Source organism: Leucopleurus acutus, assembly GCF_964270905.1.
Source record: "Leucopleurus acutus genome assembly, chromosome: X".
NCBI classification, from domain to species: domain Eukaryota; kingdom Metazoa; phylum Chordata; class Mammalia; order Artiodactyla; family Delphinidae; genus Leucopleurus; species Leucopleurus acutus.
Genome location: NC_139148.1, coordinates 26,999,918 through 27,022,023, shown reverse-complemented (window position 1 = coordinate 27,022,023; position 22,106 = coordinate 26,999,918). Strand labels below are relative to the sequence as shown.

At 41.2% G+C, this 22,106-nt stretch overlaps 1 protein-coding gene across 2 annotated transcripts in view; it reads left to right on the top strand.

The window, feature by feature from the left end:
- Nucleotides 1–22,106, top strand: part of DMD (dystrophin) — a gene marked incomplete at its 5' end in the record, with an annotated part of 2,126,456 nt that overhangs the window by 1,882,658 nt on the left and 221,692 nt on the right. The gene's annotated exons all lie outside the window — the stretch shown is intronic.

Below are 22,106 nucleotides of genomic sequence, written 5' to 3'. Positions count from 1 at the left end.
TGTTGTTAATTTATACTACTCTTTCTTTGATTAGAAAAGTATATATATATATATATATATATATATATATATATATATAGGTATTTAAAAAGTCATACGTCTGCCACATGGGGTTAATATCTGTTAACATTTTGACGTATTTCCTTCTGGTCGTGCATGCGTAGGTATGAGAGTTTAACCATCATTTTTTAGAAATTTTTATTTTATATTGGAGTATAGTTGATTAACAGTGTGTTAGTTCAAAAAAACAATGTGTTAGTTTCAGGTGTATAGCAAAGTGATTCAGTTTTACATATACATGTGTCTATTTTTCAAGTTCTTTTCCCATTTAGGTTATTACAGAATACTGAGCAAAGTTCCCTGTGCTATATAGTAGGTCCTTGTTGGTTATCTGTTTTAAATATAGCAGTGTGTATATATCAATCCCAACCTCCCAATCCATCCCTCTCCACCACCCATCCCCCCAGTAACCATAAATTAGTTCTCTAATTCTGTGAGTCTGTTTCTGCTTTGTAAATAAGTTCATTCGTATAACTTATTTTAGATTTCACATATAAGTGATATCATATGATATTTGTCTTTCTCTGTCTGACTTACTTCACTTAGTATGATAATCTCCAGGTCCATCCATGTTGCTGCAAATGGCATTATTTCATTCTTTTTAATGGCTGAGTAATATTCCATTGTGTATCTGTACCACAACTTCTTTATCCATTCATCTGTCAGTGGACATTTAGGTTGCTTCCATGTCTTGGCTATTGTAAACAGCGCTGCAGTGAACATTCGGGTGCATGTATCCTTTTGAACCATGGTTCTCTCTGGATACATGCACAGGAGTTGGATTGCTGGATCGTATGGTAACTCTGTTTTCAGTTTTTTAAGGAACCTCCATACTGTTCTTCATAGTGACTGTACCAATTGACATTCCCACCAAGAGTGTAGGAGGGTTTCCTTTTCTCCACAGCCTCTCCAGCATTTATTGTTTGTAGACTTTTTGATGATGGCCATTCTGACTGGTGTGAGATGATATGTCATTGTAGTTTTGATTTGCATTTCTCTAATAATTAGCAATGCTGAGCATCTTTTCATGTGCCTCTTGGCCATCTGTATATCTTATTTGGAGAAATGTCTGCTTAGGTCTTCTGCCCATGTTTTGATTGGGGTGTTTGTTTTTTGATATTGAGCTGCATGAGCTGTTTGTAAATTTTGGAGATGAATCCCTTGTTGGTCACATCGTTTGCAAATATTTTCTCCCATTCTGTGGGTTATCTTTTCGTTTTCTTTATGGTTTCCTTTGCTGTGCAAAAGCTTTTGAGTTTAATTAGATCCCATTTGTTTATTTCTGTTTTTATTTCCATTACTCTAGGAAATGGATTGAAAAAGGTATTGCTGCGACTTATGTCAGAGGGTGTTCTGCCTATGTTTTCCTCTAAGAGTTTTATGGTATCCAGTCTTAGATTTAGGTCTTTAATACATTTTGAGTTTATTTTTGTGTATGGTGGAGTTTAAGCGTCATTTTAAGGCAATTACTTTGTGCCTTGCAGTGTTACAAATATGACCCAACTTAATCCTTATAGCAACCTATAAGGTAGATACCATTATTATACCCATTTTTAAGATGAGGAAATTGAGGCACACAGTCACACAGCAAGTGGATGACAGAGCCAGGATTCAAACCCAAGAAGTGACTCCAGAGTCTGTTTTTAACCACCACGCTAGACCGTCCTTTACTTTATTGATATATTTTATAGAGAAGAAGCAATTCTATATGATCTCCCTTCATTCTTTTGCCTTCCTTTTATTGCCATTTTCTAGTCCTTTCCTTCCTTCTCCATTTTCCATAGGTTAATAAAAAGATCCATGCTCATGAACATTTTAAAGCTTTTCACTTGATGCTTTCATGTGTGTCTCTAGTGGGCCATGTCTTTTAGAACAAAAATTCCTAGAAAGTAGTGGTCCTGTCTTTTTGTTATACACTGATAGTGTATTAAGTAAGAGGTTGTCTTATTTTTTTGACTGGGTCTAACCCTTTTATCAACATGCAGTCATTATTTAGACAGTGTCACACATGCTCAGGAGGTGTCATGAAAAAATGGGCAAGTTAAAGCAGGATACGTAATTGATCGGGATTGTGGCTTTTGCGAATGACTGTAGAACAACTATAAATCCTGCACATTTTGTCTTGTATATTTTTCCCAATTTCTGGTCTGCTTAGATCGCCTTGGTGGCAGAGCCATTCTATTTGATTTAATTGAGATTAACTGTGATAACATACTTGTAAGTGACTCCTAAACCATAAATAAAAATATTACTATTATGAATATTAATATTCCTGAGACTGAGGAATTAATATTCCTCAGACACCATATATATTCATTCACTTTTTATTCTCTCTGCCTGCCCCACCCACATTCCTATGTCTTCCCCGTTAAAACCTATTCTCAGAAAAGGATACGTTATGCTCATTTAACCCAGGTGACAGGTAAAGTTTAATGTGTACTTCTCCGGGGTTATTTGCATTTTAATAGGGTGAAAAGCCATAAGCCTGAGGAATGGCTGTCAAGTGGTAGAACGTCAGCCATAATCTCTGAGCTGTAAGGGGAGAACTTTGAGGGGCCAGGAGGAGCATCCCCACACCTTTCAAACCATATCGCACTGGTGCCCACGTCCAGAAAGGTCAGGCCTGTAGGCACAGGCGCTGATTTACCTGCTTATATGGAGGCAGCCCCAGAAGTCGCCAATTTCTTAAGTATTCACGTGGAATATCAATATATGCTTAGAAGCTTTGCTTATGGATACCAAAAAATACCAATTTGGTTTAAGGGATATATGAGAAATAGGACAGTGAGACTAAAGACTAAATAAAGATTATTTCTTTGTGTTGTCCTTTTTTAAATTACAGAGGTAATATGTGGCACTCAAGGAAATGTTGGAAAGCAGAGAATACAAACAGGAAAAAAAAATTTTTTGTAAGCCCACCACTTAGAGATAACCACTACAAAAAATGTGGTTTTACACACACAATGAACGTATACACTATACATTCTGTATAAACAGAATGGTTTATACACATTCTGTCTTTCTCTCGGGGGGGGGGGGGGGGTGTGAATTCAGATTCTCTCTCTTTTTTTTAACCAAACAGGGATGAAAACAATTTACAGTTTTATGACCTGCTTTTTTCTCCTCAGAACTATCATAAAAATATTTTCGTGTGTTTAAATATTCCTCTGCAGAGTAATGTTTTTAAATGGCAGGGTAGTATTCCCTTCTCTGGCTGTACCACATTTACCAAGACAATTCTAAATCACTCAATATTAAGGTTATTTCAAAATTTTCACTATTTTATCTAACATTATGTATCTATCATATCTAATATTCTTTGTACACCCTTATAAACCTTTATAAACGTCTCAGATTCTTTTCTATAAGATAAATGCCTAGAAAATGGAACTGCTGTGTTAAAGGATGTTTACATTTGTAAGGCTTTTGATACATATCGCCAAGCTGACCTCTAGAAAGTTGCACCAGAAATTGGGTGTTACATCAAAATTGTATTTGAGGCAGGGCCTCTCTGAAGTCACTTATTTGCTGTTATTTTTATGTTCTATAAAAGAAAAAGAGCTTCCCCCCCCCCCCAAAAAAAATATGTTTGAAAAAATACCACTAAGGTCATATTAAATGAGTTTGAATTGATAGATGTCTAGTAATTTGCTTCCAGGTTACCAGGAATAAAAATAGAGTGATTTCTGAGGCTTGGAAGTTACAAAGAAAAGAAAAAATAAGGATGAGCTGCAAACTGCACCCCGTCAAACACACTCACTGTCTCTTTCTCTCTCTCTTTCTCTCTCTCTCTCTCCCCCTCCCCCCCCCCCACACACTCCCCTTTGAAAATTACATTACCCAGGTGTCTTTGTTTCCTTATCAATAGGGAGAGGTGGCCTTTTACTAAAGTATTCACTGTTTCTTCTTGGTGGCCCAATCTCTACTTGTTAAAGAAGCTGTTTCTTTTATCTTAGATCTGAGAGAAAAATGAGAAGAGAAAATATAGGTAAAATACGACCTTTATCTATTGATAGACACTACTTGCCTTTAATTGTAGCTTTAATACTCTACTACTTCTGATTGACTTCTGCAACGTAAACCAAGAAAAAGGAGAAATTCTAATAGTGTGATTTTAAAATATATTTATCCTTAAAATTTTATATATTTTAAAAATATATTCATATGTCCATGATCAAAAATGTACTACAGTATTCACTAGCTTAGTAGTCTGAAAATTGTCCGTCTTTTGTTATTTTCAAGAATTTAGGAACTTTTTAAAAAAAGAATTCAACACTTTTTTTTCTGGCTATTTTCTCAATTCTCTGGGCTTCTGTTCTAAAGTTTACTTGTCTCACCAAGAAGGGTAACTATGTATTTGAGTAAAGGTAGAAATCTTTCTGTAACAGTAGAAAGAACTTATATTTGTCTTAATATTTCACAAGTTCTAGAATTCCCTGAAGGGCCATTTCCCAAGCCAAGTTTCTCAGAACATTAATGTACTGTATGATGTTAATAACTCTCCCTTGAAAAAATAGTTCTGGGGTCAATAAGACTGGAAAATCACTAGGTTATAAATGTAAGCAAATTTCTTTCCTGTTGGAATTCTTGTAGCTTTTAATATACATTGAAACTCTAAGAGGAGCACAGTGTCAGTGACTCTTATGTCCTACTTATGTGACTACGGAAACCTTTTCCAGGCATACCAATTAATTTCTCACTAAACATGCTGTGGAACATACTATGGGAATCTTTGCCCTAAAGTGATATTTGCCAGATAGTTTAATAATGAGAACTTTCTGCTGAAGGTAGTAAAAACACGATCCAATTGAAAAGAAAATGAGTATTTATAAGGCAGAAAGGTCAACTCTTTATTTCCTGGGGTTTCCAGCTCTGAGGCCCACCCCAGGAGTCCCCCTGTGCTGTGGAATTTCCTAACTGGAGAGAAGCTTAGAGAGTATCTATATGAACTGTTTTCAAAGTACTCATTAGTGAATTCTGAAATCAGTGTAATGACTTGCAACCAGCAATTTTTTAATGGAATGAAATGGAACAGATTAGAAAATAGAAAATTAGAGTACATTACACAAGCAAGGTTAAGTATCATTTTGACACTTTGATTTCAGTTAGGTGTGTGTGTCTGTCTCTGTATACTACGTTACAATGTAAAATGTAGTCCTTCTGTGGATTGCAATAAAAAAATTTTGAGGGGTACTGAAGAACTCTAGGCCTGCCCTTACTTCACAGATGATAAAATAGAGGCAGAGAGACCAAATGACATAATCGAGGTCATACAGATGGTTATAATAAATCTGGGACTAGAACCCAGTTTCTGGACTTCCGTGCCACACCTCGCATTGCCTTACCCATTAAGAAGTAGCAGGCAGGCCAGCGACTGTCTAGTCTATCCGATATTGCCACAGATTTTTCTCTCTTCTATTTCTCTTGGTCTGGCCACAGTAAGTTGATTTATAGAGGCTGAATTTTTCTCTCGATGCCCCTGGGCCAAATGTCATCCCACCAATGACATGGGATATTGGTTAAAAGTACAGGCTCCGAAACTAGATTAATTGGGGTCAAATATTGGCTCAGATACTTCATCTCTTCATCTCTCATCTGTAAAATGGGGATAATAACAACATATTTCATTAAATTTGACATACCCCACCCATGTTTTAACAGAAATCAAAATACACCTTATGTCCAAAGGGGTTTTCAATTCAATGAAATATGGTAATACTATGTCATAGTTTTATAGTGAAGATCAAACTTCCACTATGTTTATAGTTTATATTATATGTAAAACACTTAAAACAGTGCCTAGCACATAAGTGCCATACAAGTGTTTGCTATTAGTATCGTTACCATCAACTTGGTAGTGTAACTTAGTACCCGCCTATGAGAGTCAAACTAGACATAAAAGTAGCATTCATTCTCTTGCATTTAATTCTCAGTGTGTTAGACGTAAAAGTAGCATTCATTCTCTTGCATTTAATTCTCAGTGTAAGTAGCTCCTCTCCTTTCCGAAGATGTTTTTCATGGTTCCAATCTGAAAGTACAGTGTTTGGCATATTATAAGAGCTCAACAGTTACTTGTGTAACTAATGAATAGGTGAATAATCAATGAGTAGGGGCTTCCGTGGTGGTGCAGTGGTTAAGAATCCACCTGCCAATGCAGGGGACATGGGTTTGAGCCCTGGTCGAGGAAGATCCCACATGCCGCGGAGCAGCTAAGCCTGTGTGCCACAACTACTGAGCCTGCGCTCTAGAGCCCACGAGGCACAACTACTGAAGCCTGCATGCCACAACTACTGAAGCCCATGTGCCTAGAGCCCGTGCTCCGCAACAAGAGAAGCCACTGCAATGAGAAGCCTGCACACCACCATGAAGAGTAGCCCCCGCTTGCCACAACTAGAGAAAGCCCCGCGCACAGCAACCAGGACCCAACGCAGCCAATCAATCAATCAATAAAATCTATTAAAAAAAGTAATCTGGGCTTCCCTGGTGGCGCAGTGGTTGAGAGTCCGCCTGCCAATGCAGGGGACACGGGTCCGTGCCCTGGTCCTGGAAGATCCCACATGCCGCGGAGCGGCTGGGCCCGTGAGCCATGGCCGCTGAGGCTGCGCGTCTAGAGCCTGTGCTCCGCAGCGGGAGAGATCGCAGCAGTGAGAGGCCCGTGTACCACAAAAAAAGAAAAGTAATCAATGAGTAGATCCTAATCTCTATAAGGACAGGATGATTTTAGTCTTGTTGACAGTTATATCCTCCAGTACCTAACCCAGTATCTGTACTTGGTAAATGTTCAGTAAAAGCGTTCACAGAATGAATTATGTCTTATACCCAAAAGAAGAGGTAAATTTCCTCCTCCCATTGTTAAAACACAGTAGCATGAAATTTAGCATAGTGACTACCACGTAGTAGACACTCAATAAATAATTTGACCTCTTACGTTGCCTCTCAGCAATGACTGATAGCATCCATAACTTTACATAGTCCTTTTTGTAAATGTCTACTGTGCCATGTAATATATTAAGGGAAAAAGCTGTCTTCAACGTTACAGTATGATCACAACTCTATTAGAAAATACAATATAAACAGCAGAAAGGTACACGTAAAGAAGACTGAAAATCAAATACATCAAAATGGAAACAGCTGTTATGTTTTACTTTCTTCTTACTTTTGAAGAGTTTTTACTAATAAGCATGTATTTCTTTTATGATGGAAAAAGACCAGTAAAGGCAAAAATTTTTGTTCTCTAGCTCTTAACCCAGTGACCTCTTGCAGTATTAAACTCTATTGAAGGCTGTGGAACTCCGGAAGACGAATTTCCTTTTTACCATTTATTCTGAATTTAAAAGCTGTGGGTTTCACTGAGTGATCTTCTATTTCTCAGATTATGAGACACTGTAAAAAGAAAGAACTGATCACTTATTTCTTGCAGGCTTTATAATCTTAACTGCCTTAATCAAATCCCTGGTTGACCCTTTTCCTCTTGTTAAAGTAACCCAAGTGCTTACAGTTTCTCCTTGCTACATAAGGCTGAAAAGTTTGTTTCCATCTTGAGAGTTGCCAAACCTTCACCGCCACGTCCCTCCACTCACACACTTAAAAAAAGGTAGGGGGAAAAACTTTAAGCACACTTAATAATTGCTGACATTTCACTTAACAGTGCTGGGATCTGTGCTACCATTGTCCTCAGGGGATGGATGAATTTGAAATACGAGTAGGCCCATAATTTAAAGCTCAGATCAGCTTAGAGAAGCCATCATGATAAAAGTCAGGAAGAAGCTTGCAGGTACAATGTGAGATGATTTTCAGCCTAAAGCCATCAGGTAAAATCTCAGGGCTAAACAACTTGAGCCAATTTCTTCAGCAGTCACGTGCTGTCCTGAGTGTTGGGAATTTGGAACAAATGCCGTCTAACCTATCTGTGACGCTGGTAACGCCTCCATAAATTCCAAGTTAGCCTTTCAGATACCTGCAAAAAGAAGTCATGGTGATAATCATTACACTCTCTTCTCAAAACCTATTTCTATGGCCCTTTGGCCTTGAGCTCAAATTTATATTCTCCAGTTTAGAGCTTAGAATTATTTGCTGTAGAGTATCCTTAGTAACAAAATTTTGCATCATTGGCCCTACATACCCATTCACTTGAACACAGAAGGAAGCTTAGGAAAGTTCTCAGTCTCTGCTGTGGGAATTTGTGCGCTTGAACTGGCTTCTACTAGCTCAAGAGAGCCGAGTGTTATATATACAGGAATTGAGAGCTGGCTGTTAAACTGACCTTCGCGGTAGCTTGAAATCAGCTATAGTGGGAATATTTCCGCCCACCTCCCGAACTGGCAAATGCCGCAAATCAAGACTTGGCTTTTTCCTTTTGGCACAGCTGGTTTACCAGCACACCAGCAAATTTATCTATGTTATTCAGAGCACCCAAGCCCCTGGAGGCAAAGCTCAGGACCCAGAGATCTGTCTGCCTGAGGTAGGATGCGCATTTGTCCTGGTTTGTCCGGGATGTTCTTGCTTTTAGCACTTAAACTCCCATGTCCCAGGAGACCCCCTCCGTCCCGGGCTCACGAGGATGGTTGACCACCCTCGCTTTCGGTAACATTCCACAGAAGGAGAGCCCTACACAAGGTTTCTTGTACAAGTAAGCTGTTGAGAGAGCATCTCTCAGGTGAAGGGGAGGGAGGGTAGCAGGATGAGGTAGGGGGAAGAGTGGTCAGGGAGTCAGGCTAAGCAAGGAGGCGGAGGCTCCCTTCAGCCTGATCCCACCAGGAACTCTGGAGCACGAATTGCCCCCCCGCAGTTGGCCCCATTTTGAGGCAAGGGAGCTGGGCTTTCTGCTCCCCCGTGTCAGTCAGCCATTGGCCGTGGATTTCTGGGGCGTAGTGGACAGCGAGGCGGTTTCCATCTCCCTGAGGGAGGTACCCTGGAGCTGGGGGCAGTGGGCCCACAGCAGCCAGTGCTCACAGCAGCTGGGGGTGGGTATGCCAGCTGGGGCGAAGGGATCTGAGCAGGACACCGAGAGCATGGACCTCTCCTATAGGCTTCATGAAGCTACTGTGATACCCTGTGCATCATCTGGCCCTCGAGCAAAGTGGTGAAGTTTAGCTTGGTCACCAACCACCTCTCCTTCATCGCATACCTGCATGGAAATTAGCCTCGTGGCATGGCAGAGATGAGGCAAGCACCTGTTTCTTTCCCATTTCATCTTCCTCATCATGACAGATTCCTCTGGGCCTCATGAGGACCTAGGGCAGGGAGACCAGCATCACAGCACTGGATCAGTTTCCTGACACATGGGCACTGTTTTACGGGAATGCTGGCTCTGAAAGGTGTATTTTTACACTCCCCAGAAAATGAAGGCATTTGTGCGTTTGGCCTAGGGTAGCATTTTGTCATCTGTCCCAAAACACAAAGCTTTGCACAACAGAAATGGTGGAATCACATCCCTGTGGGCAAAAATCATTACTCTTGTTTCTTCTCTTTGGATGTTTTCCATTTTCAGAACACAGCCAGTTTGGGATTAGAAAATACATTTTGGTGAGAACTTTGAGGTGAGGACAAAAGGCATTTTGGTTTTTTTTGTAGACTTACATAAACTATTCCTGGTTTAAAAAACCACCCTTTTGAATTTTTAAATATACTTTCAGATATCAGCAGTAACAATCATCTTGATTTCAGTCTACTGCAGATGTGCTTTGGAATGCGCTGTGTCTCCTTACGGCTGGAAGGAACAAGGACGGGCTTAGGTGATGAGGGGCATTTTAAGGATACATGGAAACATAAGGAAGGATGGGGAACAACGTTCGCCATGAAGCATGTGTTTGCTTCTCTCTGTATTTGCCTCTGCTGCTGTAGACTTCAGGCTCTCAGTACAGCGCTGCTCTCTTCCCTCCACCTTCTCCTTACTCACAGTTTCCACTGCCTTGTCACTTGTTTTCTCCTTTAGCTCCCTGACTTTTGTCGAACTTCCCCACCTCTCTACCATCTAAATTTCTCTCTGTGTGTTACAATCAGGCTCTCTAAGAAAGAGCATCTGATTGGTTCACTTATTTACTGTCTATCTAGGGTGAAGACCATCTCATAAGCCAGGCCAGGCTGTAACCAGGCTTTTTTGACCTGGGCACTAGTGGCATCTTAAGCCAGGCAGTTCTTGATCGTGGGGGCTGTCCTGTGCATTATGGGATGTTCAGCACCATCCCGGGCCTCGCCCCACTGCATGCCAGTAGTGCCGCTGTCCCTCATTTGTGATAACCAAAAATGTCTCCAGATATTGTCAGATGTCTCCTCGAGGGCAGAATTGCCCCTGGTTGAGGACCACTCCTGTATACCAAACCCCTGGACAGTTTGGGGACACTGCAGTAGGGTCACATGGAACACTAAGTAGAATGCCCTCTGTGTGGGAATCATTTGAGACTACTTTTCTGCACTTCTAGGTCCCCTTCAATGTAGAGACAACCTTCAGTTGTCTGTCCCCTCGGGAATGGCCTCAGCTACCTTGCCTAAGATCACACCCCTTCCACGGGCAGCTCCCTGAGGGGTTGAGTGAGACTGTCACTGGGCCCCCATCCTTGTTTGGCTTCTCCCTGTTGCCATTCCTGCTTCCTCCTTCTCCCTTCCGTAGGTGTTGATCGCAAAGGCACAACGTACTAAATACCCTGCTCTCTGAACTTTGTCTTAGCGTCTGCTTCCTGGAGAACCCGATCTGTGACAGAGCAATGTAACTGACAGACATTTAGAAGCATCTGAGAAAAGAAGCATTATAATAGACTCATTCTAGTCACTGGGTAACTTGATTTACTCTTGCTTTCATAACGATGTTGATGATTTTGTCCAGTGTATGTAGTGATGATCATTGTTTAAGGTGTCTGACCTCATGAGCTCCGTTAACGGGTGAGGACTTTCGGGACAGCATAAAATTACATCAGCCCCTTGCCCCACACCTAAAGCTCAGCACGATACATACCAATGACAGGCAAGGGTTAGAATGAAGGAGACTCAGTAAAATAGATCATAAAAGGAAATGGGTTGGACTGTGAGCGCCACAAGGGTAAAGGACATGCAATGCTCTTTTTTTTTTTTTAATTTCATGCATCTAACACCTTGCAGATAGAGGCAGGATGTGCCTTGATTGAATGAATAACTGCGCACTCTAAAGATTATTCGCACTCTAATATGATAGGAAAGAACTTTAGTCTAATGTCCTAAAAAAGTTAGGAGCTTCGCTTTATTTTCAGCCAGCTAAGAATTGATTCATTTTGTCACTCAACAAATGTCTATTCAATGACCAATGTAGGTCAAACTCTTTTTAGGTACTGGGGAAACAGTAGTAAATAGAAGAACATCTCTCTCTCATGGAGCTTGAATTTTAATAGGAGAAGGCAATCAGGTCATGATCAGTTTGATAAAGAAGCCTAGGGCTTCCCTGGTGGCACAGTGGTTGAGAGTCCGCCTGCCGATGCGGGGGACACGGGGTCGTGCCCCTGTCCGGGAAGGTCCCACATGCCGCGGAGCGGCTGGGCCCGTGAGCCATGGCCGCTGAGCCTGCGCGTCCGGAGCCTGTGCTCCGCCACGGGAGAGGCCACAACAGTGAGAGGCCCGCGTACCGCAAAAAAAAAAAAAAAAAAAGGTGCAGACTGTTTCATCTGATAGGAATCTGGCAGAGGATGTTTCTGATTACTTGGCCCTTGATTTCACTTAGCAAGAGTCACAGGATGTATTCAGTGATGAAAATCAGGTTCTCCCTTCTCCTTATCCATTCTGATATGATGACTATCCCCCTTTCCAATTTCACCTGTAGCCTCCTTATAGCCCTTTTTGTCCAGAAAAGGGATTTCTTATGTATGTATAATGAATATAAATATAGGTTTTAGAGAGTGCTAATGTTTTAATGAGCTAGAAATAGGCAGACGAGAGAATAATTGAAGGATCAGTCAACATGGGGGCAATTTGACTTGAAAGAAAAAATCTGAGCAGGAAATGTCTGGGAGAAAATGTAGAAGAGGAATGGAATGGAATGAGCTCATTTATGATGTGAGTTAAGGACAGTGGGATTTAGTCTCAAAAGGTAGAAGGTGAGAGTTCGTGTTGTAGAACTTGACCTAGGGCAGCTATCAAGAGAAAGACTAACTCAAAAGACTTGGCCCAGGCAGTCTGGAGCAGATGCATCCATTAGAGCTGTCAGGAGAAGAGGGAAAGTTTTGAAACCAAATCCTTGGTTATTCCTGGAGCCCAACACAGAAGCTCACTAGAACCCTTGCTATCTTAGGGCAAAAGAAAGGGCAACACGGCTTATGTCTTAGAACAGGTCAGATAATTACCCTAACATGAACCACCTACACCAAGTTAAATAGAACAAAAAAGAAGATAGTAAGTTTGGTAATGTGAAATTTAATTTAAAACTCAGAACTGAAAATAGAACTGAAAATGAAATGTTTTATTTCTTTCTATAAATGCTTACCTACTCGTTTTGAGTTCCTAAGCAATACTAATATAGAATGATAAAACACAGCTGACTTTTGTAGTTGACACCAACATCAGAATGCCCAAAGGAAGGTTTGTCTTCTTTCAAGTTTTATTACTCTATGAGAACTGCCTAAAATTTTTTTGAAGAGTCAGAAAACGGCTGGGAAAGGAAGAAGAGGGATTACTTAGCAGAGTCGCTTCCTAGGCCCATGACTTGGTGGTTAACAGTCTGTTTAACTCTAGGACCATAGAGTCTCTCTCGTTTGCCTGGTTACCCTGGGATTCCTCACACTGGCAGTGAGTTAGTTAATAGAATACGTATCCTGATAACTCACTACATTAATTATGATAATAATAATAGGGGTGGGAATAGGAGTACAAAAGCTGTTGAGCTCTTAACACTGAGGAAAGCATCTCACATGGGTTAACCTGTTTAATCCTCACAACAAGCCTGTAAACTAAGGAATGTTATCGTCTCCACTTCACGGAAGAGAAAATTGAGACGGGAGAAGCTTAATAACACATTCAAGTTCACGCTTGTAACCATTACGGATTATCAGCTTCAGAGAAGGGGTTCCAGGGACTAGTGGGTGGCAACCCACAAGTCTCAACTGCATATACTAAAGGGGATAATCCCCATTAACTCTTCGGACGATAGTAGAGGAAGTGGCTAGTAACAATTGGAGGAGACTTGGCTTGCGAATATTTTTCTATTCTACTCTTTTTTTTTTTGTGGTACGCCAGCCTCTCACTGCTGTGGCCTCTCCCGTTGCAGAGCACAGGCTCCGGACGCGCAGGCTCAGCGGCCATGGCTCACGGGCCCAGCCGCCCCGCGGCACGTGGGATCTTCCCGGACCGGGGCACGAACCCGCGTCCCCTGCATCAGCAGGCGGACTCTCAACCACTGCGCCACCAGGGAAGCCCCCTATTTTTCTAATCTTTAATCTCTCTGATGTTCTTGCTTCTCTCCCGCACCCTCTCCCCCTCCCTCCTCCTCCCCTTCTTCCTCCCTTGCTCTCTCTCTCGCCCTCTCGCCCTCTAGCCCTTGCCCTCCTTTATGAGAATGGAAAGTTTCTATTGTCATACTTCCGGGTCTACAGGTCAACTATAGTTCAGGTGATCTAGATAGTTTGACCGGGGAGCTCTGCTTCAGGCTGCAGGTGGGCTAGGTTTGATCTACAGGTTGGCTGCTGGATCAGTTCAGATTGTCTCTAAATGTGGTGGGTTTTGAGGCCCAGGCTGAAGGATCAGAGGCCACCTGGGGCATGCGCTCATGGCAGCTCACCAGAGCATAAGAGCACAAGCTTCTGTTCATATCACGTCTGCTGAAGCCCCATTGGCCAAAGCACATCATATGGTCAAGCCCAAGGACAAGGGGCTGGGAAGCACAGTGTGCCAGCCCTGTGGCTCTGACTAAGGTATAGATATTTAATTCTTTTACAATGGAGTAAAGAATTGAGGCCAAAATGTACTCTCTCCCACCCTCTTCTTGCTTTTATTGCTATCATATTCTTAGCTCTTTCTCACTCTTATCTTGCCTCCTAAATGGATATACATCCCATCTATAGTCATTTGGTTTTTAATATCTGAGTGGCTCCCTACTGGCTCAGGTTTCAAATTTTACTTTCCTCGAAATTTCCCTGGTGCCTAATACAATAACATCCACACAGAGAGCATTCAGCAAATGGTGTTGTCTGCCTGCTGTCTTTTAAAAGCACATCTGGAGAGATACTAAGCGCACCTGGCAATACCGCGCTGATTTGTTAGTAACCTAGCTAACCCAGATGGCCTAAAGACTGTAGCCACCTTTACCCAGAGGAAAGTCCTGTCGTAATACAGTCAGCCAATTCTGTTAGAAATTACTCAGAAATTCCATGAGTCAGTCATGGCTCGATTTATATAGACACCTGTCCTCCTCTGTTGGGCCTTATGAGGCTTGATTTTTTTTCTTACTGTCTTTTTTTTTTTTTTTTTTTTGCGGTACACGGGCCTCTCACTGTTGCAGTCACTCCTGTTGCGGAGCACAGGCTTCGGACGTGCAGGCTCTGCGGCCACGGCTCACGGGCCCAGCCGCTCTGCGGCATGTGGGATCTTCCCGGACCGGGGCACGAACCCGTGTCCCACGCATCCGCAGGCGGACTCCCAACCACTGCACCACCAGGGAAGCCCCTCTTACTGTCTTAATAATCACGGTGAGGTTCCTGGAGTTTTGTATGAGTCAATTTGAAGGAGCTTTGCTCTCGAGTAATGTCACCAAATATTGGTTATTAGACTTTGTGGGACTGTGCAGCCAGCAGCGCTGGATATTAGACATAGTGATTATCTCCACAACTCAGTCACCTTGCCAAGTAGTTTAGTGTGAACTCTTGACTTCCCAGATCAAATGGCAGCCTGATATTCTAAATGACAAATCCCATGGTGTGATATTCTGTCCACCGTACGCGATGGTCTCAGAGCTGTGTTATCTGTCTGACAGCTCATATAATATTTACAGGTTGTTATTCGTGAGGAATTTTACTTAGCCATAAAGATTTTCACAGCTATGGCAGACATTAGAGGTCTCATTCATCACTCTTGTGACCTTCCCCTCTGGAATGTAGCCCATCTGTCTTGGCTGTTGAAATCTTTATGGAAAATCTGCCCATCTTTGAAAGTTTAGTAAGTGATCTTAAAGTTTTCATTGAATCTTTACTTTTGATATATGATACAGACATAAAATACTATTCTTATTTTAATGTTTTGGAAAGTGTTTAATTTAACTTGGCCTTTCATTTAAGTGACAGAAAACTTACTCTTGCTACAGGAACTATATGGATCACATCAAAAGAGAATAGAAATCATACAGAAAGCAATTGCAGTGGGGAAAAATGACATATATACATATACATGTGGCATTGATAACTACATGAAATCTGAAACACTGTATTATAATCTTGATTATGACCTTAGGACATAAAAAAAGGTAGAAATAAGTTTCATGTAATTTATTATTATAAAGAAGACCCTAAACAAATTGCATAAAGAAACGAATCAAATGGACTGGTTTACAGGACAGGAGAGAGGCATGACTAACCCTCAGAAGCTCCCCCTCTGCATTTACGTTATCCTCACTTCATACACAGCTTCTCAAATGCTTGGTTAGAACCTAATCCTGCTACTTCCCCTCTGGCTACCTGCTCCATCAGCTTGTATGATCTGGTTTGGCCTTCACCACTCTTTTTTATTTTAGTTTTTTAAACATCTTTATTGAAGTATAATTGCTTTACAATGTTGTATTAGTTTCTGCTGTATAACAAAGTGAATCAGCTATACGTATACATATATCCCCATATCCTCTCCCTCTTGAGCCTCCCTCCCTCCCACCCTCCTTATCCCACCCCTCAGCTCTAAGCACCGAGCTGATCTCCCTGTGCTATGCGGCTGCTTCCCACAATCTATTTTACGTTTGGTAGTGTATATATGTCCTCCATGCCACTCTCTCACTTTGTCCCAGCTTACCCTTCCCCCTCCTCATGTCCTCAAGTCCATTCTCTCCGTCTGCGTCTTTATTCCTGTCTAGCCCCTAGGTTCGTCAGAAACTTTTTTTTTTTTTACATCCCATATATATGTGTTAGCATTTGGGATTTGTTTTTTTTCTTTCTGACTTACTTCACTCTGTATGACAGACTCTAGGTCCATCCACCTCACTACAAATAACTCAATTTCGTTTCTTTTTATGGTTGAGTAATATTCCATTGTATATATATGCCACATCTTCTTTATCCATTCATCTGTCGATGGACACTTAGGTTGCTTCCATGTCCTGGGTATTGTAAATAGAGCTGCAGTGAACACTGTGGTACATGACTCTTTTTGAATTATGGTGTTCTCAGGGTATATGCCCAGTAGTGGGATTGCTGGGTCGTATGGTAGTTCTCTTTTTAGCTTTTTAAGGAACCTCCATACTGTTCTCCATAGTGGCTGTATCAGTTTACATTCCCACCAACAGTTCTTTGCAGCTTTTCTATTGCCACCACCATTTTGGTGCATTCCCCAGAGTACAGTTCTCTTAACAGCCTTCTTTCCTTAAAGAGTCCAGCCATTTTTATAGCTTCAGCTACCATATTTACAGTCTTAACAGTACTTACAGTACTCACAGTCTTGTTCTTTCACTGAGTTTCAGTGAAAAGATCCACCTTACAAATATTTTAACCTAAACACATAATTTATCTGAAATTCACCTCCCAGTTTATTTTTCCTGTCAGTGAAACTCCCAATTGCCTACTAAGTCTTAGAAGTATAGAGTCATCTATGATTTCTCTTTCACTGGGCACCAAAGTCCCTTATGAACTACCTGTCATACTCCACTCTCCTACCTCTAATCCACTGTGTATAGCACCACAAGAACCACCTTCTTATCTTTTCATCATCAGAATGCTCTGATTATGAAATATTCTATGACCCTCTATTTCCCATTGTATCATATATGAACTAATCTGTTCATCATTCACGCTGGTGAATAGTGCACAAATGGTCTACCTAAGAATGAAGATTCTGTTGGGCAGGTGGCATTGGTCTAAGCAGACAGAGATGAAGAAAGAAGTACCAGAAGCCTAGGCAGTTAGATAATGTTCAAAGGCATTTCTCTCTGCCACACTTTATACTGTATGAGGCACATTAATAGTAGTTAAGAGTGGATCCAAAGGTTAAAGACCAGTGCTGCCCAGTTGAGGCAGAGAGCTTGATTCCAGGATTACTGTCATTCAGACAACATCCCATAACTATGTGATTACAAACATGATTTTTATGGTGATTAACATTTTGCAAAGCAATTTTGTATCCATTTTCTCATTTTATCCTGATAACATTTCGGTAGGGGAGACATCATTATTCCCATTTTGCATATAAGAAAAATAAGGCTCAGGGAGAAAACAAAACTTGCTTCAGATGGTGCAATGACCATGGTGGAGTCAGGACTCAAATACAGTCCTTCTGAATATGTGTTCTGGACACGCTTAGTGATCTAGATACCCCTCAGGACTCTAGGTTGGGGTTTGAGATAGAAAGCCACTGTGCTGAATGCCTTTCTGAGCTCAAAACGTTTATAAGCTATCATGGAAGGAGGGGATGTGAAAGGCACATTCTCACATAGTCCACTGTATCATGCAGTATATCTAACGTGCCTTGAGAATTATACCAACTGAGTGCCATTGACCTGTGGACTGTAGAGTTTTCTCTTTCCACCTTGATCAATAAAGAAAGACTCCTGTTGGCAAGAATGCCATTTGTATAAAATGCCTTTAAAATGTTCCTCTCCTTGAATCAAGTAAATATACTTCTAGGAATTTTGCTTAAGAAAATTAACAAAAATGTGTGCAAAGGTTTCTCTACAAAGATGTTCATTGCAGCCTTACTCATACCAGTGAAAAACTGGAAACAACCTAAATATTCCCAAAGAGGGAACTTCTTCAATAAATCATGGTACTTCCATTCATGGAATACTATTCAGCCATTTAAAATGTAAGCCAGGAATGATGTGAGCAACCACAGATGGTTTGAGTGGGTGAGAGTGGTTCAGTTAGAAGCAGCTTTGCCTGAATGTAACAGAAAACTCAAATAACAATGGCTTACACAAAGTGGGGGTTTATAAGTTTCTCACATAGAAATCCAGAGAGAAACCGGAATGATAACCTGCATATTCGTCAGGAAGGCAGATTTCTCATATCTTTTCCTCAGTCATTCTTAGTGCATAGGTCCTGAAGCATAAGTTGTCAGAGTCCTGCCCATATCCCCTCTTGCATTCACCGTGCCCAGGCTCACCAAGCCTAGGCTTCCAGCTACACGTACCCGTGACTCTGCCTTTAAGGCCTTCTTCTCTGGCCGTCGAAACTGGCTCAGCAGCACGAGGGGAAGGCCAGAAGTGCCGGCGAGTTAAAGACTCCACATACTCCAGGAATAGCCCTCAAGCAATAGTAGATAAGTTCCCCGTTCCCCTGGGGGGTGCGAGGGATAACTCTTCAGTGCGTTGTACACTGAAGCCCCAGCTGCACTGGGCCCCAGGTGTCCGAAGCAGTAATACAAACTTTATCAGCTTTCCTCCCTTCTGTGTCTCACTTCCGGTTCTTCTACCAGCGCTTCCCTAAATCATGGCTCAAACTCATTGCACTCATATCCTTGTCTCTGTCTACTTCTGGGGGACTGCAACCAAGATGGCTTCTGTTCTCCTGGTTACTATAGCTCTGGACATCACGGCATCTAAGGCAGGAAGAAAGAGGATGGGAAAAGGGCGAAGCTGCCTTTCAATTTAGTCAGCCACCTTTAAAGAACTTTCCCAGAAGCCTCACCTGAATATCCTCAGGTGACCTTCATAAGCCTTGGGAACCTTGCTGTACCCAGCAGTTAGAAATTCTGTTACCAGGGAAGAGGAGACCTGGTGGCAATCCTGGATACACTCGTTACTAGCTGTGTGACCGTTCACTAGCTGGGCTACTTTACTGATGATTTATGAGCATCAGTTTCTTTATGTGCAACAGTAGAATAGCGTGACCACGGAGGGTGTTTGGAAGGATTACATTAAGGAACACACAGTGCATGGTACAGAGTAGACAGGCGACAGCTTTGTTTTCTCCATTTCCTGAATCATCTGACTTCAGTTTGAGTAATAAACCAAAACTAGGATCTAATACTTACCGACTTGTGACGTTAGATGTATCATTCCATGTGATCTTAACTCATCATCTGCAAAATAAAAATAATAATAATACCCACCTCACAGGTCATTCAGTATCAAATAAGCTAGTTGAGGTCATGTTACAGGCACAGAAGGGGTTTTCCTTTCTCCCCCACCCCCTCCATCACTTCCTCTAGATCAAGAATTCTCAACGGGAGTGATATTGCCCCCAAGGGGTCAAAAATTGGTTTTGGGGGGGATGTAAAAATCTTACTCTTTATATGTAGAGCACAGATACATACAATACAGAAACAGATGTCTATACAGTGTATCTGTGGCAAGAGGTGATCAGGAACAAAAATGTCTAAAAAGATACCTGGAGTAGGGGGCACATAGTGGCAAAAGGTCGAGAAACGTTGCTCTAGAGTCAATCTTGATAGACTGTGTCCATAAAACCATTCCTGGAATTTGCATACTTCTGAGGAGCCAAGTGCCAGTGGCTAGTTGATCCTCCCTAGTGCCTTTTTCATAACCCTGTAGGTGAGGTTTCTCTGTTGTCCCCAGTGAATGCTGTATTTTATTTATGTTTATAAACTGCCCCTGCTTTCTTTTGACCCAAGTATGTTATTAAACTCCAAATCCACCAAATATAAGAAAAGTAGACAGCAGAAGCAAGAAGAACTACAATCCTGCAGTCTGTGAAACAGAAACTACATTCACAGAAAGAGAGACAAGATGAAAAGGCAGAGGGCTATGTACCAGATGAAGGAACAAGAGAAAACCCCAGGAAAACAACTAAATGAAGTGGAGATAGGCAACCTTCCAGAAAAAGAATTCAGAATGATGATAGTGAAGATGATCCAGGACCTCGGAAAAAGAATGGAGGCAAAGATCGAGAAGATGCAAGAAATGCTTAACAAAGACATAGAAGAATTAAAGAACAAACAAACAGAGACGAACATTACAATAACTGAAAAGAAAACTACAGTAGAAGGAATCAGTAGCAGAACAACTGAGGCAGAAGAACGGATAAGTGACCTGGAAGACAGAATGGTGGAATTCACTGCTGCGGAACAGACTAAAGAAAAAAGAATGAAAAGAAATGAAGACAGCCTAAGAGACCTCTGGGACAACATTAAATGCAACAACACTCACATTATACGGGTCCCAGAGGGAGAAAAGTGAGAGAAAGGACCCGAGAAAATATTTGAAGAAATCCTCAACAAAATACTGGCAAACAGAATCCGACAAGACATTAAAAGGATCATACACCATGATCAAGTGGGGTTTATCCCAGGGATGCAAGGATTCTTCAATATACGTAAATCAATCAATGTGATAAACCATATTAACAAATTGAAGGAGAAAAACCATATGATCATCTCAATAGATGCCGAAAAAGCTTTTGACAAAATTCAACACCCATTTATGATAAAAACTCTCCAGAAAGGGGGCGTAGAAGGAACCTACGTCAACATAATAAAGGCCATATACAACAAACCCACAGCAAACATCATTCTCGATGGTAAAAAACTGAAACCATTTCCTCTAAGATCAGGAACGAGACAAGGATGTCCAGTGTCACCACTATTATTCAACATAGTTTTGGAAGTCCTAGCCATGGCAATCAGAGAAGAAAAAGAAATAAAAGGAATGCAAATTGGAAAAGAAGAAGTAAAATTGTCACTGTTTGCAGATGACATGATACTGTACATAGAGAATCCTAAAGATGCCACCAGAAAACTACTAGAGCTAATCAGTGAATTTGGTAAAGTTGCAGGATACAAAATTAATGCACAGAAATCTCTTGCATTCCTATACACTAATGATGAAAAATCTGAAAGGGAAATTAAGGAAACGCTCCCATTTACCACTGCAACAAAAAGAATAAAATACCTAGGAATAAACCTACCTAAGGAGACAAAAGACCTGTATGCAGAAAATTATAAGACACTGATGAAAGAAATTAAAGATGAGACCAACAGATGGAGAGATATATCATGTTCTTGGACTGGAAGAATCAATATTGTGAAAATGACTATACTACCCAAAGCAATCTACAGATTTGGTGCAATCCCTATCAAATTACCAAAGGCATTTTTTACGGAACTAGAACAAAAAATCTTAAAATTTGTATGGAGACACAAGAGACCCCGAATAGCCAAAGCAGTCTAGAGGGAAAACAAACGGAGCTGGAGGAATCAGACTCCTTGACCTCACAATATACTACAAAGCTACAGTAATCAAGACAGTATGGTACTGGCACAAAAACAGAAACATAGATCAATGGAGCAAGATAGAAAGACCAGAGATAAACCCACGCACCTGTGGTCAACTAATCTATGACAAAGGTGGCAAGGATATACAATGGAGAAAAGACAGTCTCTTCAATAAGTGGTGCTGGGAAAACTGGACAGATACATGTAAAAGAATGAAATTAGAACACTCCCAAACACCATAGACAAAAATAAACTCAAAATGGATTGGAGACCTAAATGTAAGACCAGACACTGTAAAACTCTTAGAGGAAAGCATAGGAAGAACACTCTGTGACATAAATCACAGCAAGATCTGTTTTGATACACCTCCTAGAGTAGTGGAAATAAAAACAAAAATAAACAAATGGGACCTAATGAAACTTAAAAGCTTTAGCACAGCAAAGGAAACCATAAACAAGACCAAAAGACAACCCTCAGAATGGGAGAAAATATTTGCAAATGAATCAACGGACAAAGGATTAATCTCCAAAATATATAAACAGCTCATGCAGCTCAATATTAAAAAAAACAAACAACCCAATCCAAAAATGGGCAGAAGACCTAAACAGACATTTCTCCAGAGAAGATATACAGATGGCCAAGAAGCACATGAAGAGCTGCTCAACATCACTAATTATTAGAGAAGTGCAAATCAAAACTACAATGAGGTACCACCTCACACCAGTTAG